At 37.3% G+C, this 18,708-nt stretch overlaps 1 protein-coding gene across 2 annotated transcripts in view; it reads right to left on the bottom strand.

Moving 5' to 3' along the window:
- Positions 1 to 18,708, bottom strand: part of grik2 (glutamate receptor, ionotropic, kainate 2) — a 161,547-nt gene that overhangs the window by 139,322 nt on the left and 3,517 nt on the right. The gene's annotated exons all lie outside the window — the stretch shown is intronic.

Here is an 18,708-nt window from a genome sequence, read left to right as displayed (position 1 = left end):
ACAGAAGTCAAATGGGAATGAGCTGTGACTATCCTATTTACATTCAAAATTCAAAGCAGTTTGTCTCTATAACAGTTTCTGGGCGTTGGTTGTTGTCCAACATAGTATTTGTGAATCAGAAATATATCTATATCTGATATCTAATTTATTTTCATATTAGTTTTGGAAATACACCGTTTTGCTGAAGATAGAGTGAAAAGTGAATGAAACAATTTTGGAAATTGTGAATGCTTGTTGCATTCAAATAAGAAAAAAACTGTTCATTATTTAGTTAAATAAATAGAGTGTTGTGCTAAGCATGTGAAGCATTTTGAAAAAGAGATCTAGTACTGAAAATGCTTCTTTGCAATTGAATAAACTGTAAATAATATTATACAATTAGCATAACTAGAGTCAAGCACATGGGACGTGAACATTTCTGCTGTTTATATACAGTCATCTTTAAAATCATAATATATAACGGTGTCATGTTTGTGCCGCCAGTAGATGCATTGTGTTATGGGTAATCAGAATAAACACTAATTTGTGGTTTATTCACTGTCTTATGTCACATATTTAAGTGAAATGCGTTCTAAATATAGCTACCCTAACATCGACTAACCCTAACCCTAACCCTAGGCATTGCTGTACATTTGAGTGTTAGTTTTTTTTATAATAATTAAGTGCACTGTCATGTCAGTGGTGCAGATGGAGCGTGCGCTATGTGTAATGTGTGAGAATTCTAGTAATACTGCTCCAGTAAGAAAATGGTGGGTACTGGCCATGTTGTTTATTTGTTTGTTTGATTGTTTTTTCTACAAACATTACAGTGTTAAAATGAATATGTTCTACATATGTTGTTCTGCACATTATGACTATGCAATGTTGCACCACAAAGAAAACAATATGTTTTCAACATGTTTAATGGAGTCTTTATTCAGCATTCTTCATATTGTTTTCTGAGGCATAGATGAAAGACGGCCCATAGAACCTTGCTGACTTTTTAATACTGCAGGTATTAAAAAAACAAACCTGAATCAATAACACAGACAGTCTCTCTATTCACTTCACAACACCAAGAAAACAAAGTGTTTTGTGGTCCTCTGTGTGTCGATTTTTTATTTTTTAGTAAATGGCACACTTATATAGCTCTTTTATCCAAAGTGCTTTACACTTTTCTCATTCACCCATTCACACACACACCAATGGTAGCAGAGCTGCCATGCAAGGTGCTAACTTACCATCGGGAGCAACTTGGGGTTCAGTGTCTTGCTCAAGGACACTTCGGCATGTAGCGGGGAATTGAACCGCCAACCCTACGATTAGTGGACAACCCACTCTACCACCTGAGCCACAGCCGCCCCGCCATTTGCTTGCTTGCAATGATCTTTTTTTTTTTAATTTCACAGATTGTATGTGACAGTGTTACCTATTTCTCTGCCTTTACTTGACTGCTGGACTTAAATGCATTTATTAGCAGGACTAATAGAATGCTACACAGACAATCTCTCACTCACATATGACCTTGTTTCATTGCAGCTACAGTATGGTAACAGCCACAAGCCCATGAAAAATGTTCTCCTTTGTATGCAATATTAAAACACAAAGCACTGAAAAATATGACAGGCCCGTTTTCACCCTGCAACTACAACCAGAGAGGAAAATCAATCACATTCTTCAGAAATTTTGCCTTGGGAGCTTTGCTCATCTCTCTGCATGTGATTGAGTATGTGCATGTGTTTATACAGTAGTGAAAAAAGTTTATGGAAGAATTATGGAAAGAGAGAGAAAGAAGGAGAAAAGTTAAGTTCTCCTTTCTTCTTGTATAGGCAGGTGACAGATGGTGACCTCATCGTAGTGCTTTCTCTAAACTGATTTTTTATTAGGCTTAAACAAGTGCAAGCACTGCTAATTTGCTACAGCAGACAGAATGCAAATGAGGCAATGGACAAGCTCACAGGGATGTTGCCCAGGCCATATGGAGCACATACTCTACTTCCAAAACAGGCACTCAGTTTCAACACAAGAGCCAAGAGTCCCACAGATCTACACGAGCTAGCACCATTTACCCCCTATTAAATGCAACCAACCAAAAAAATGACGCTCATGCCTGCATTTCTGCTCATCCAGTGAACATTACATTTACAATTATTTTACAATTCAGTGATCAACAGTTCAATAAACAAAATGATGTGATTTAGTTTTTAGATAACTATCAATACTATCAACCTGAAGCTTGATTAAACTTAAAATGAAAATATGTTGAACAGATTTTTACATAGCACTTTCTACATAAACCCCTTGGAGGAAAACTGCTTTTCAGCCTTGAACTGTTTGTTCTTTTTAAACTTTCTCTCCATATTTCAGTTAACATGCTTCCATGTCCCAGCTTTAGTCTCCCTCTGTATTTTTCTTCCTTTGTGTATCATTATTTATTCAGCAAATGAACCAGTTCTATTCCCTACACTCTGCATAAAAGTATCACAGCAAAGAACCTTACATGGTTGTTTGAGTGTAGAACGAGTATAGAAGTACAGAAGCATTGACAGAAGCAATCCTAACACAAAGGCCTTGTGGGCTGATAAAAGCCACCTGTTTTCTCCGCTCTCATCCCCTCCCCACACTCTAAATTCATTTTCTCTCCTTTTATCCTTCAGTGTAGCTCTTCTTCCACAGCGTATTTCCCCACTCTTGCACTATTAGAGTTTATGTTCCCATACTTTTACTGCATGTCAGAAGCTGGTATTTCTGAGGGACTATTTCTATCTAGTTTTTTTATAAGATTTATATCTTATAATATTATCAGAGATATTATGAGAGTGTCTGATGAACTACTGGAACCACTGGTCTTAAGAATAAAGCCCCTGTGAGAGATATCGTTCAGACAAAGAAAGGTTAGTGTTTTATAATAAGAAGTAGATACAAGACTATTCCACCTCCTTTCTCCCTCCACTCTCACTCTGCTGTAACAACTTTAATATCTATCCTTTCAGCAGCATCTTCTCTCCTTAGTCACTACTCAGACATTATCTTCTTCCGAACTTAAAAGGTCAAATGCTAATTCCTGTGCTAAAGCATTTAATGTTTGCTGGCATCCATTATTGAGGGGCTCCAACAGAGAGCCAGTGCTTTGGTTATAATTGCACTGAATGGTAATAATGTTAAAATGAAGCGAGTAATGAGATAGAAAGTTGTAGTCCTTCACACAGACATCTCTTTTTCTATGCTGTGTTTATACTCTTATATACAGTGTGTGTGTGTGTGTGTGTGTGTGTGTGTGTGTGTGTGTGTGTGTGTGTGTGTGTGTGTGTGTGTGTGTGTGTGTGTGTGTGTGTGTGTGTGTGTATTATTGCTCCTCAGTAACCTTTGTCTTCTTTAACTCCCAGGTTCGAGGTCTACCACAACATTTCTCTTCAGTTACGATCTAAACCTTGTCAGTCCAAAATGTGAAATTTCTTCTGCTTGAACCTGACGTGTGTAGAGGCTGAGTGTTTCAAGATCCTTTCAGTTGAGCAGGAGTTCATGGATGGACACCCAGAATTCATAGTTCCATCAATGATGTCAAGTTGTTATGTACTTTGACAACAAAACCATAATAATTCTTACTGTATGTTGGAATGCAGTATAATGTCTTAGCCAAACATAATTTTTATCATACAAGACAAAAAAATCTTTAGACGTTACCCCGTGGTGTCTCACAATATTATATGTCTTGGAGCTTTTCTCTCTTTTTCTTTCTTTCTTTCTTTCTTTTGATGACCTCCGCTTAGGAGAGTGACAATGGCATTGAATTTTCTCCATTTGTAAACTATCTGCCTGACAGTGAAATTTAAAGCCACAAATCTGTTTTGTAATCTTTTCCACCCTGATGAGAACTCTCATTTCTAACATCCTCAAAACTCTCTGAATATGATTTGTTGAATTTCATGGGTTCCCAAACTTGTGTGGTGAAGACTAGAATTTTTTTAGGATTCAAATTTATATTAAAATTTAAATAGGACAAGACCACTCACACTTCACTGCCATTCCATTGATTGAAAATCCTGACTCTAATTATCTGCTTAATTGAACTGATAATCCCAGCAGTATTTTTTTTTTTCCTGATGAAGACATGTAATCATTAATTCTTTCATTCATCATTCAGGGCCAAGGTGGATCCAGAGCTTGTTCTGTGAATACTGGGCATGAAGGACAAACTACACTCCTGATGGGACCCCAGTCCATCACAGGCCACCATGCATATATACACATCCACACACTCATTCACATTAGATGAATTTAAAGTTAGAGCCAATCCATCTACTGTGGAAGAGCCGGGGATTGAACCCCCTGTGATTAGTGGACAACTTGTTCTACCACCTGAGCCACAGTCACCCCTCATGGGATGAAACCAGAGAACCCAGAGGAAACCCACATAAACTTGGGAAGAATATGTAAAAACTCTACATAGACAGTAACCAAGCTGAAGCGGTAACACTACCTGCTGTGCCACCATGCCACCCAAAACATTTAATGTTGGATAATTGTCTATAATTTAAAAAAAATATATCAAAATGGAACTCTGTAATTTTGTGCTGTTTGCTATATTTGGGTTTTCATTATCTACTTTATGACTTAGGAAGGTCTGAAGATTCCTTCCAATATTTACAGACTTAAAAGGAGTTTCAATTTATCTAGCACCACCACAAGAACACCAAATCCCTCCTTACAAAGTTTTCCAGATCTAACATTTATATGTGACTAAATAGAAAAACTGCATAAAACATTCTGTTAAAACATTTCTTCAGTGGAATGGATTACTGAAAATAAAAATGTACATTAAAATGACAATTTAATGTGACAAAATATAAATATCCAATATATCATATAAGATGTTCTGTAGATCTTTCTGCTTCAAGTGCCACATGCTATTCTCTGAAATTTATGATCACAATTCAGATTGATGTTATAAAAATGTATATATAAAAGTCATATAAATCCAAACATTTGACTATATTTATGAAGACTATATTAAGTCTACATTTAACAAACTAAGATGGCAGTATCTGATACACCCATACCAGAGCAACACTAAATAATGTGATATGCTGAGAATCAATGTTATGCTGAGAATGGTCCACCTCCTAAAATTATAGGCTCATAGGTGGTCCTATAGTGGTCCCTTTCTACTGATAGACAGGGTAAAGGTGGACTGTGTATACTGTAGGCATATGTATGTCCTCTTGCCTTAACTGTATTATAACAAAGTCAAAAACCTCACCTAAATCAAAATATTAATGATGGTGGAACTTGTGCATGTGTAATATCATGTAATAAGTCCATGGGATTCAATGGCAAAGTGTCTCAATATGTCACCATATGGTGACAAAAATATTTTAATAGCAGACACTTGATCTACACCTGCATAAACTGGTTTTGTGGCCTCTCCAGGGCTCTATATAATTCATTATAATGGTATTTTAACTAAACCAAAACATGTAACCAAAAATTGATGCACCTACTCTGTGTTTTGGCTTTTCTGATTAATTGAAGATGCTGCTTTAGCACACTGTGTCCAAATATTTCCCATTTATACTATACAACTAATGGCATGTGTCTTTTCTGATCCCTGTGTCTCAAACACACTGAGAGGTATGTCTTTGTAAAGTCAGATTCAGACATCAGTTACTGTGTGTCAGTGTAATACAGTTATCAGAATTCATCTTAAGCCACAGTAAGTAAAATTCCTGTTTCTGGGTCGTTTGAATTTTAGTGCCTTTTGCAAAAAAAATAATAATAATAAAAAGAGAAAAAATGTGAGCCCTAAATCACCTGAAAACCTCTCCTAAACCCAGCCATTAAATAAAAATGAAACGAAATTAGAGATAAGCACATCACTAACCTGGTTTTTGACAGTCAACATTCAACTAGACCATTGTTAACATTCAAAGAAAACAAAAGATGAGTTGATGGAGTAGTACCTGAATCTTGACACATTACAAAACATCTAAAAGATGATTTTGCACAAGCACTCAAGACCTACTGTACTGTAGAAAAAATGTGAAAAGAAAAGAAACCGTTCAATGATGAGAAGATAGGTCACTAAATAAACAGCAAGAGAGGAAAAGCACAAGCAATTTAGACAAATAGACAGTTTGCTTGCTTTCACCCTCCACACAGCCAACATACTCAGAGAACTCTGACTTTTGAAAATAATGTGGAAATTATTTTTGTACACAGATAAAAAGATTCCAAAAATACTCATAAAAGGTTTTACTGACCCTAAAGATCATGTTAAGTTTTATCCTCAATCCTTGATAGCAATGACGTCAAACTCATTTGATTCGGTGATGCTTTGACATGCTTCTATCGATCTCTTCTTCAAGTGAATCTGACAGGTCAACCATGTGGAGCAAGAGAAAGTCTTGGTGGATTTTTGCAATATGTAGAGAGGAAACGAGCTAGACCTAACAGTAGCTGTCCAGCTTTCATTGTCAAAAATATTGTCATGACTAAGGTGCACTTGAGATCACAGGAAATGAGCAAACATTCTCTACGTTGATTAGTTCTTTCTAAATGGCCAGACAAGCATTTTACAGCAAAACACTACATCGTTTCACTTGATGAGGAAGTAAGATTTAAACATGGCTTCTTTTCCAACTATTAAACATATCTTTTTCATACACTGTGATATACTGTGTGTGATATGTCTGTAGCAGCTCACTCTCTCATATCAAATCAAGGTGAACACAGAAACACTCTATTCCAAAAGGGTTTTCTTTATAATATTAACCTTAAGAAATGTGGTTCACAGACTGGTAGCAGTATCATAATATATATTTGTGTGGCTGTATAAAGTATTGATAATACTCTGCCATTTGTAGTGATGCAATTTTATAACGCTCACCACTCTTCCATAAAGCCAAGCTTTGCAGAGGGTCCTCACTTCCTCAAGAAGTGTTTTGTGGTTGTGCCATATTCTTTATATTTATTAATAATGGATTTAATGGACTTTCACAGGATTTTCAAATTCTGGGATGTTTTTATGACCAAACTCTGATTGATACTTTTTTCCAGATCTTGGAATTGTTTTGCTCCTTGGTTTTCATGATTTCCAGAGACCATGTGACACTTTCATTGCTTACAGGTTAACTACATTCAGCTAAGTATGTGAGGTCTGACAGGAACTGGTTTCTCCAGAGCTAATTTAGAGGCTCCACAGCAATGGAGGTCAATACTTGTGCAATCACAATTATAGGGGATTTTGTGTACAGTCCTTCATGCATCTCCACTATAACCTATTTATCCTGATCAGGCTTATGGTAAGTACAGAGGCTGTCCTGGGAAAATTGTGTGCGAGGCAGGAATACACCCTGGGTGTAACAAAGTACATATTAACTCAAGGTTGTAACACTCCAAAATATAAAAAATGCAAATGTTATACTTTTATACCAATACACTGTACTGTAAATTACACAGTTTATACAATAATTTCTCTTTATCTCTAGAGTAGCTTCCCTGCCTTGCACCCAGTGTCCCAGGAAAGGTTCCACTAGGTCATTTTTGTCTCACTTTGTGCCTTTTCATATGAATTGATCATGCAAATAGTTTTTGCGATTGTGAAAGCATGTTGTTACAATAACTATTATGTCAACTAATAAGGAACAAAGGCTAATTAATATCTACAATTAACATAGGCATTACACTAATTTTAAACAAATATCAATCAAGCCAGCAAGTGGAAATTTTGCTGTGCTGTGCCATAGAGCATTTTCAGCTTACTTTACAATTGAGTTATCATTAAATTGAAGTATTATCAGGAGTGATACCCAGAAAAGGGGTACTTGTTTATTGCAATTTTCACAGTTTTCCCCTTGCTATTGTTCCAGTGCTAGTGTAGATTAGTTGAATTCATCAGACGCAGCACAGCTTTCTATCCGTGCAACGCATATGTTTCTCAAATCATCAAGGGGCCTTCTTGCGCTTCTGTGATCTAATATTTCACATTTCTCTAGCATATTCCCCACGGAACACACCATTTATTTACATCCCACAAGCATTCTTCACTTCCATTACACATACTCCAACACACCCCACATCAGTTCATCTTCCTCAATAATCCAAAGCACTTGAGGCAGCAGCTTACTGTCGGGATGCTCTCTAGCCAAAAAAAGAACAGAGTCACTATCGTCTCTCAGAGCGTTTTAACATCATGCTTAATTCAAGGGAAACATGCTTTATTTATTTCTCTTTTTATCTCTATCTTTTCTACTCTGTTTCACTCTCTGTCTGTCTTTTGCTCACTATCCTAGTCATCTTCTCAAAAGAACTGATGAGGCTCAAAAGACCTGATGAACTGTGACATAGAAGGAAATCAAAGCTCTACCACTCCCTTATGGTAAAGGCAGTGCAAACACAGAAAAACAGACACACACACACACACACACACACACACACACAAACACAAATACCTCAAATCCTCCCAGTCCGGGCCCTAACACCAGAGGAGTCGTACTGAGTTCTGCCTCTCGGCGTCTGATAGCATTCTCCACGGGCTACCATGGAAATCAGATAGGACCCTGGGAGTTAAAAAAGGCACGACTAAAGTCTAGTGCAGAGGCAGATATACTCGACTGTACATTCTCAACCACCCACCACCCATCAACTCTAATACACAATCACACACATGCACACAATCACATGCATAGAGAGACACCAGTTCATGCCTCCACCGCATGTAGTATATGGATATTTATGAAAACATAGTTTGTTTTTTTCTTTGCATTTTTGGCCTCCTGTCCACATGAAAATGTGAACATGTGAACTCACTGAAAACAAGGCTTTGCAAAAATACTGGAGATATTTTCCAGAAAGGTAGATACAATTTTCATCATGAGAAAAGAAAAAACATTTTTTTGAAAATGCTGACTTCACAGCATTTGCCCATTGAGGTTTTTCGTGTGTTATGAATCTACTAGGACTCATTGCTGCCCACCAGTTTGCAGTTTGTGATCTGTAATTTCTTATTTGATAACTTTTCAATTTAAATTCACTTTGCTTTATTATTACAACCTTTTGCAGAGGACTGTTGTTTTTTTCCACATTTAAGCTTCTCTACTGCTCAATTATTAGTCATTAATCATATCAGTTATTAATGTCATTCTTGAGGCATCTAATGGACTAGTTCATGAAATACTATCGCTGGGCTGGCACACTCATGGGAGCGTTTTCAGTGGGTTTGTTTTTTGTTTTTTTTTTGGTTTTTCATTGTCATGTGGACAGAGATATTTTCAGAAATGCTGTTTGAGGACAGGATTTTTTTTTAAATTACGGTAAAAAAAAATTATTTTCAAAAAAATCTATATAACCGGTGACAATGCAAATGCTAACGCTAACCCACACCTCATGATACACACTATATGGCCAAATGTTTGTGGACACCTGACCATCACACCCACATGTAGATCTTCCCCTAACTGTTCCCACAAAGTTTTAAGCACACAAATGTCTAGAATTTCTTTGTATGCTACAGCATTAAGATTTCCCTTTACTGGCACTAAGAGGCCCAAACATGCTTCATCATTACCATAAAGGTCCATAAAGCCATGGTCTCCCAAGGTTGATGTGGAAGAACTCAAGTGGCCTGCATAGAGCCCTGACCTCAACCGCACTTTTGGGGTTGAATTGTAACAGTGACTGCACCCCAGGCCTCCTCACTTGACATCAGTGCCTGAACTCACTAATGCTCTTGGGGCTGAATGAGCAAATTCCCACAAACACATTCCAAAATCTAGTGGAAAGCCTTTCCAGAAGAGTGAAGGTTATTATAACAGCAAAGCGGGGAGCAACTCCATATTAACGCCCATGGTTTTGGAATGGGAACACATGGGTGTGATTGGCAAGTGCTCACATACTTTTGGCCAGATAGTGGATATCACTGTTGTACTATGTATAATCCAATATCCAGATTGTATGAGTGTTTATTATATTAGTTGTCAATTTATTGATGAAATCATGCAGTTTTCTGTGGTCAGTGTGTGAGATGGTAACCTTCTAGATACACAAGGATGGACTTCCAGACAAATCCTCCTCCTTGCTTGTGGACATGGGAAGCTGTGTTAAAGGATCTGCACTCTGCCTTGTAGCCATTTGGTCACTCAAAGTGAAAGAAGGGTCAAGTGTCAGTCATAAAACAAAGCTCACACACACTGGAGCCAGAATAGCTCAACACATGACTGATGGACAAGGAAAGGGAAACACACTTCACATCTTTCCACCTCCTTCCTTCCTCCTCCTATTTCCTTCCTTCCTTCTGAACTGCTGCTTATGAACTGCTCTCCCTGTCCCAATGTTCCAGTAAAATTATCTGAAATTTTCAGTGGATGACTGTTGGCCCAGCTTAACTGGCATTTAATAAGCACCCTGACCTGCTGGGGAACACTATTGATGATTTTCCTTTGGAGAGAGGGAGCAGGACAAGACTAACTTAGAGTTCTGCACAGCTATTGATTAGGCCATATTCACTGATAACTACAGAGGAAGAAGAGAGAGCAACAGAAAACTAGAGGTTCAGGCAAATAAAGAAAGGATTAAATATTTTCCCCCAGGGAATAAGCCGTAAAGAGGATGTCAGGTGTAGGGAAGCACACACACATACACACACTATCTATCTATCTATCTATCTCTCTCTCTCTCTCTCTATATATATATATATATATATATATATATATATTGGGCGAATGATACACAGTGTAAAGCGCTATATAAGTGCGCCATTTACCATCTATCTATCTCTCTCTCTCTCTCTCTCTCTCTATATATATATATATATATATATATATATATATATATATATATATATATATATATATATATATATATATATCTTTTGTTAATATTAATGTAATATTCACTCTATTTAATACAGTGATACTTCTCTTGAAGTGCTATACTAAAAGAAAGCCCTGCAAGCTAGACTGAAATAGACGGGCTGCATAATCTCTGCCCTCAAGAGAACAGCTGTCGCTCTGAACACTCAAACCAAACTAAATGATATAATATCGTTTTTAAAGATTTTCTAAATTGAATTTGAAGACCACTTTGGCCGAAATTTGTTCATTTGGTGGGTTGGACCAAATAATAGAGACGAGGACGTCTGATATCTGTCCAATTTGGCTTTGTATTCTACTTCGATTTTTTTTCTTCTGAGTAGATTATTATTCTGATTTCTTCTGGGACCAGAGGCAGGATACAGTCCAGAATCTACCTTCCCCAGAGCCAGATCATTCTAATTCACAACCCTCCAAATGAGTTATTGACTCAGGGATGTCCCATGGCAGGGTGTGATGGGGGCTAAGACCTTGTCCTGCCCCCTCTCCTTCTTCTCTCAGCTTCTCGTAAACTGAATAGAGATGATTGTGCTAGCCAAGTCACAAGCAATGCTCTCTCTCTCTCTCTCAGACTACTCTCTCTCTCTCTCTCTCTCCCTTTCTCTCTCTCTCTCTCTCTCTCTCTCTCTCTCTCTCTCTCTCAGGCTACCTGAGGCTACTCTACTTAATATACATTTTATTGAATTGTGGGGGGTTTTCAGTAGCTTTTTGATGTACACTATTCCAATGAAAATAAAACATACCTATACATCTGGTTTTAAAGGGTCATGTTTATAAGGACACAATTCATTTAAATACGAGGAAAAAAACAATTTGTTGAGGTGTGTAATACAAAAAACGGCTTTACAGCTTATATAACAGCTTTTTAAAACCCATTTTGGTCATTTCCCAATTCCCACCCACTAGCTATCTCTCCTAGTATCACATGACAGCTAGCCCATGAGTCCTCAGAGACAGGTAAAGTCAGCTACCAGAGCTTTTTGAACTGCTGCTCATGGTCAACACACTTGGAGGAAAGTGCTATCTGCCCTCTTCTGCATACATGAGCTCACAGATGCCCACAATTGGTTAGTGTCCCTCTGATTGACAGGGAAGAGAGTACGCCATCTGTCCCACCAAGAGAGCATAGCCAATTTTACTCTTCTGGACTCCAGGCCACAGATGGCTGTAGAATCTTCAGGATTCAAACTCATAATCTCCTGACATTAGGGTGAGCTCTTTTCTGTTGCACCATTCAGTAGCCCGAAAATAACACAAGAGGAAAAGCAATTACATCGAAGAGTCCTTCGGCACTTACATATCAGAAACTTTTGTCACCTACACTGCCTGTGCACTCATGATTAAAAAGCCATTGTGTATCTAAATGTGAGTTTTAATCATTTCTGAATAAGATCCGGATTCCGTTTTTGCTGTTTGCGGGGGGAGAGTGGCATGTCCTCATGCTGTGATTCAGAGCATCGCTCATGTTCTACTTGGGGTTAAAGGTCAGAAGAAGTCAACCAGATCATGGATGACCATGTGCCAAAACCTCTTCCACAATCAGGACCCAGTGCCGTGGCTTTACTCCAGTGTGTCTACCAATGCAGTAATGTCATACCAGCCTGAAGCATGCCACTGGTTCTCTCACACACTTCTCATGACAATCCAATTACTGCATATTACAATGAAATGTAACTTACTGATGCCATTTTCTTGTGGGCCTAATCATGATCATTTTCTGTAAAAGCATGTAATCTACTACCATGTGTGTTTCATGTCAGTTAATATTTTATTAACTCTGTAGTCAGCAGTTGGAGCCACTACATCTTTATGCATATTACAGGATAAATTGAGCTGATCTGCTGTACTTTTACCCACTCCAGCTCCTCTTTAAAGTGTAAAATGTGTGGGTGGATACAAAGTGTGAACTCCTCTAAAGCTTCCAGGTATGTTCAAATGCACTGTGTGGATTGTGTAAGCTGTAATATGTAAAACATTTTCCAGAAATAATGTAAAGCTCTTTAAATAATCCATTAGAGATGTTTTTACTACCATTACCACCATAATCTCTGTTACAATTTAGTTTATTGCTGAGTCTGGGTTTATCTACAGAGATAGACATCCCAAAATGATTCCAGTTTTTATACACATTATTGGGAATTACTAATGTCATTTGGAAAGACTAATGACCATTCCAAATAAAGCTATATAAATAGTATATGAAATCTGCACAGCAATATCAAGAGTGTTAATAGTGTTAGTGAATTAATTTTTACACTCCAAAAATAAATGTTCCAGAAAAAGGTTCTTTAGAGGGATACAGTAGAGGGTTCCCTAAAAACATCTTTCAGTCAAAGATCCTTTAGCCATTGTTTTTGGCTTCAATAAAAGAAATAATCAGTTTCCAGTATAAACAGCTTTCTACGTTAATGGTAACCTTTATGTTAGGAATTTTTCGATCTCTGTTGCACCAGTAAAAATGTTAAAGATCCATCATTTTAAAGGGTCTTTTGGAAACCAAAAATTGTTCCACAATGGCATCACTTTACTGGCAAGTAAAGATACGTCTCTGTAGGTTGATGTGCTGCATTATTAGTATATAAAAACTGTGTGTGTCAGCATTGATTGGTAGTGTGTCCTTCAATTTGGTGGGAGTGTTGAATAGAATACTGTGGGAATAACATATAGTGAAGTCTGTATCAATATCAATCACATTAGATGCTGATTGAATTATAACATACTCAGTGGTCAATATGTAAGGCTTGGTATTAAGCCTGCATTTGCATTTGATCAATGCAACATTCAGTGAAATTCAAACTGAGAAACATAACAGAGTCACGGTGATGATTTAATGCACCTAAAAAAGAAATGTCTTCTATGTTTGGAAATAATTTAAGAAAGAGAGACAGCTCACAAGTGCTAAAGCTGAACAAATGCTGTAAAAGAAGCATGACCTTCTTAAAATCCCATGGGCCATTTCAAAATTCAATTAAGCCCAGTGACCATCTTTGCAAGGCTACAGCAGTGTGCTTTACTTCGACAGCCCATTGAAAACATATCGTCATTTACAAGCAAGCCCTTGGGGTGAAGGAAAGTGTAGTGACAAGGGTGTTATGTTAAGGCAGCCAAGAACAACTTGTCTTATTCATGGGCATAATGGCAGGGTCAAAGGAAGGCCAGGAACATTACATTCTGCAGTCATTCAGTATGAATTCCACATCTGACAGATCCGTGTCCATGATTGGCAGATTGGCACCCACAATTCTTTGCCCACTGAGCCACTGCTAATCCAGTAAGTGATAGACCTGAGTTCACAGAGCTACTCCTGCTGTGTGGGTAAAACAAATACAACCTCTAACTGTTACTATCTTCTACCATAAATATAGTCTAATTTCAAATCAGAGAGAGAGGTATTAGAGTAATCATTCAGAAAAGCATATTAAATTACGTCTTGCATCAAAGAATTAAGGTCATTGGAAAAGACAATGCTTAGAGAAATCCATCATTATCAGAACTACCACTCGCTCTGTTTCTTTGTGTGCAAGTCATTTAATTCACCAGTACTACTTACTGTTTTTGTTCCTGAAAATGGAGACATATTTTTCAAGTGTAAAACTGATTGCTAAGTTAGAGAGAAGTTCACAATTCTGTAAATTATTTTAAACTGAAAATGACTACTTTAAGCAGCTTAGTGATGATTTAAATAGCTATATTGACTCTGGGTTCTCCGGCTCCAGGCCAGGAGAGGATGTAGTGCACACAAAAAACTTCTACCCACAAAAAAAGTCTATTTAAGAGAGCTGATCATTCATACTGGCAGCACTAAGCAAAAAGTCAATTAACTGAATTAACTTAAAGATTTTTTTTTTCTTTGAGAAATTTTATAAGCACATAATCCAGAGAAAATTGGCACAAGGAAAGAGAAAACATAACTCTGGAAATTATATAGTGAAAGTAAACAAAGGGAACTGCAGAAGGAGGAGCACATGTGTTTTACAGGAAAATATTTCCATAAAGATACTGAGTTCTGTCAAATGTCTTAAATTCCCCCACTGGCAAAACCTCTTTCCATGTGTAGATTCAATTATCATTCAGTTATTATGATACTATACCATAAAAGTAATCATCTGAAACAATTGGATAATAAAATCACAATGTTTTGGTTTAAGAGAAAGCTGCAGTGGGTCAAAATGGACAAAGATACAGTATAAAGTACCATATAAACCTCTTGCGTAAGCAAGTAACTAAAGATGACTGAACACACACACACACACACACACACACACACACACACACACACACAACTCATTGATGTGGAAGTAGAAGCATGCCTATACTGAGGGAGGAGTCACAAGGTCAGTGTCGTTCCAAATGAATGGTCAGCACCACAAAGGACAGAAGAAACTCAATGACAGAAAAAAATGACAAACTCTCATGCATTGCCCAGTGCCCCCATTCTCTTTTGACCTGTCAATCAACAGAAGTTTAAAAATATATATATTCTGTCCAATAATAACAGCTTTTAATTTAATAGAGTTTGTTATATTTGTTATATCTGAAGCATTGTATGATTGCGGGGAATGAAATAGTGGCTGCCATTGTAATGAAATTCACTTTGCAGTGCTTTCACAGTCTTATCTAATGAGTACCTTCTTGCTAAAATGATCTCAGCATCTCATTAATACACTCTTAATATGATCGATCAGGGTAAACAGATTAACTAAGCTTGTGAAATACAGACATTCCCTGCTTATCATTCTGTTTTCGTATCCAAGTCCATTGCTCAATGATCCGCTTATCCACACATTGTCTCTAAGTAGCTTTAATTCTCTGTAAATCTTCTTATTTACACACCATGTTCAGGGCAGGGGTAGTGCACATTACTCTCTTGCTGTCAGGTAATGGCTGAAAATATCTCCAAAGCCATGTAACCCCTTTTACTCTCTTTATTTACTCAAAGACCTACTTAACTTTATTAGCATTCTATTTTATGACTTTTGTCATGAAATGTGCACATCTAGTTTTACAGGGCTGAAGTTTCAACCATTTCTGTTAAAAAGGACAAGTCTGTGATTTGGGGAAAAAGTGTTCATTTGGATAAATCGAAGATGATTGTGCAGTGGGAAGAAACGTTACCTAACTCAAAAGAAATTATATTACTAATACTACTTCAATTTAAAATATATATATATTTTGTTATTAATAATATAATGTTCATGAAATGCGTTTTTCTTGGTACATTCCTGAGTGAATAACGAATGAAGCATTGCAGTTCATCAAACCCATTAATAATTTGCTTTTCTAACAAGTATGTGGTCAAATACCACCAAGTAGAAGATACATGATAGCATGAGAGACCATTAGTAGCTTAGCTAAGATTAATACGTTGCCGCACCATATTTGTACATTTTAAGTTATCATGTCAGCATGCACTATTGTCATTACAAACAAAATAAAACAAAATATCAAAACACAATATTAGCGTATGCTTACATTAAGGACTCTATTGGTAAGGAGACACATTCGAAAAGTGTTTCCCACAGTACAGTAGCTGAGCACCAACTGGCCTAAAATCTTTCGAATGTATCATTCCAATGACTCTAACAACTGGCATTTACACTAAGCAACTTAAAACTGCCTCATTATTACCCTTAAGTTCACAACAACCATATTATTCTCAAAATAATAATTGATCTCAAACTATGTATTTATGGACAAAATGCATATATGTGTGTTACTCATTAAATTATTTACATTACACTGGTGGTGTGACGATAGAAAAATCTCAAAGGATGGAAGGAAGGAAGGAAGGAAGGAAGGAAGGAAGGAAGGAAGGAAGGAAAGGAATTCATTTTCCCCTCTAACTAGACTGCATAAATCAAGAACCTTAAAAGTTTCTTCAAATTGACTTAAGAATTTTGGGGAACCCTTAAAGATTCTACATAAAACTCTGCAACAGTGTGCTTCAGGAAGCTAAGAACCCTTACGGATCTGTCTCTACTGTGGCCTGGTGAGATTCTGAGCTCCCGTACCTCACTATAACAGCTCTAATCGTGATATGCAGCAAAGAGGTAAATAAAGATGCACTACTAGGAATTGTTTACAGTACAATGATAATGATACTGTTATAATACTTTTAGTCAAACCTCCTGGGGGATCATTGTTTTAAACTTGCACTTATAGGTAACAGCTTGAGTGTTGAGTTTTTAATGATTTAAGGATCTCGACTCCAGCACTGCGAATCCACTTCTCTGCACAGTTCTTTTTTGCTAATGAACAAATAATTCATGAGTTGGATCAGGTTGGCTCAGAGTTACATTATGAGGCTGCATTGCAAATGAGGGTTATCCCTCTAGATGCTCCGAGTTTAAGTAAGGGTTTGATTTGAACTGAACTGAATTTACACTGATGTGTTAAAGAAGATGTGAATAGACCTAATGCTTTATCCATTCAAAATGACACTACAGTTGACTAGAGAGATTAGCTAGGTTTTTTACTAGAGAGAATAGCTAGGCCATATCACATTTTAGAACTTTTAAAGGGTTCTTCCACTGTCTCACTTGGGAACCCTTAAAGGTTCTATGTAGAAGCCCAAAACAGAGACGATACCTTTTTTTGTTTTGGAAGCTACGTATCCTTAACGCTTATGTTCTTGTCAGGTCAAACTGACATGTTTTACATTTTTATTTACTGGGGAACCATAGTTATTTTAAAACATGAAATGTTATGTGCTTGTTCATTTTGGCTTCTTTCCTTTCTCTTCTTCACTACTGAACATAAAAAAGCACAAACTTGCTTCTGGTGCATCTGCTGTAGGCTACACCCCACTCCACCTCTTTATATTTTGTATGACACAGGTTATGTTTGGGTCATTATAACCCAAGAATAAAAGCAGATTACAAGAAGCGGTGAAATATTAACTGACACTCAATTGACACCAAAAATGACATAAATTGCTGAATTCATTGTATGTTACATTACCTCCAGGTCTTATTTTCACTCGTGCCTGATTACACTGATTACACTTGCTGCTAGCATCCCCAGGCATAAGAAGGGCTTTTGCGTGTCTTTATGGTTCGCCGAAAACATAGATCTATTCAGGTTAGTGATTTTAAATATTATTTTCTGGCTCAGCTACCAAAAATGTTATATGACTCATGAACAGTACATCAATTGCTAAGTAGTGAACAAAATACAATGGTTCATTATAAAATGAACCTTTAAAGAATCGTTGAAGAAAGTTTTTTTCTAAGATTGTAGCTAGCTTACTCTTACTATGAGAAAGGTAAGAGAAATTAGACTGAGAGGTCGAGTCCATCCAGCATCAGCCTTCACTGGTTGTTGTGCCTCTTAAATTAGCAAAGCCCTAAAGCTGGTGCTATAGGCCGATCACTTTGACACGGCACGTAATTAAAGCAAACCACAAGCTGCGGTGCAAAATTCCCCTTGGCCTGTTTGACAGGAAAATGATTGCACTGACTTAGAACCAAGAATAGGAGAATTCCACACACCGGCCTGACCCTAAGAGCTACAGCAGCTCAATTTACATGGTCATAAAAATCGTTCTTCTCAGTGTCCCGAACGTTTAAGTGGGCTAGATAATATTAGCTTCTATAACTGGACTAACATTAGAAGTCTATATTTTGGTCTATAAACCTAACTTCCTGTATGTGAGAGCTAATGGCAACGCATGAGCAGGAACAAAGCATGCCTTGAAGGGGTTGCTAATAGCAACATCTGAGAGGAAATGCTGTTGTACAAAGAGACTGCACTTCAGATGTTCTGCTCAGAGCTTACTACTACACACACTACCCTGAGATCCACTTGAAAAGATGACACATAATGGTAAAACTGCAGTATGAGGGAGCGGACTAAGTAGCCG

The sequence above is a fragment of the Ictalurus punctatus genome, chromosome 1, assembly GCF_001660625.3.
Source record: "Ictalurus punctatus breed USDA103 chromosome 1, Coco_2.0, whole genome shotgun sequence".
Lineage (NCBI taxonomy): Eukaryota > Metazoa > Chordata > Actinopteri > Siluriformes > Ictaluridae > Ictalurus > Ictalurus punctatus.
Note: the sequence above shows the minus strand (reverse complement) of the source record. Positions and strands in the feature narration are given on the sequence as shown.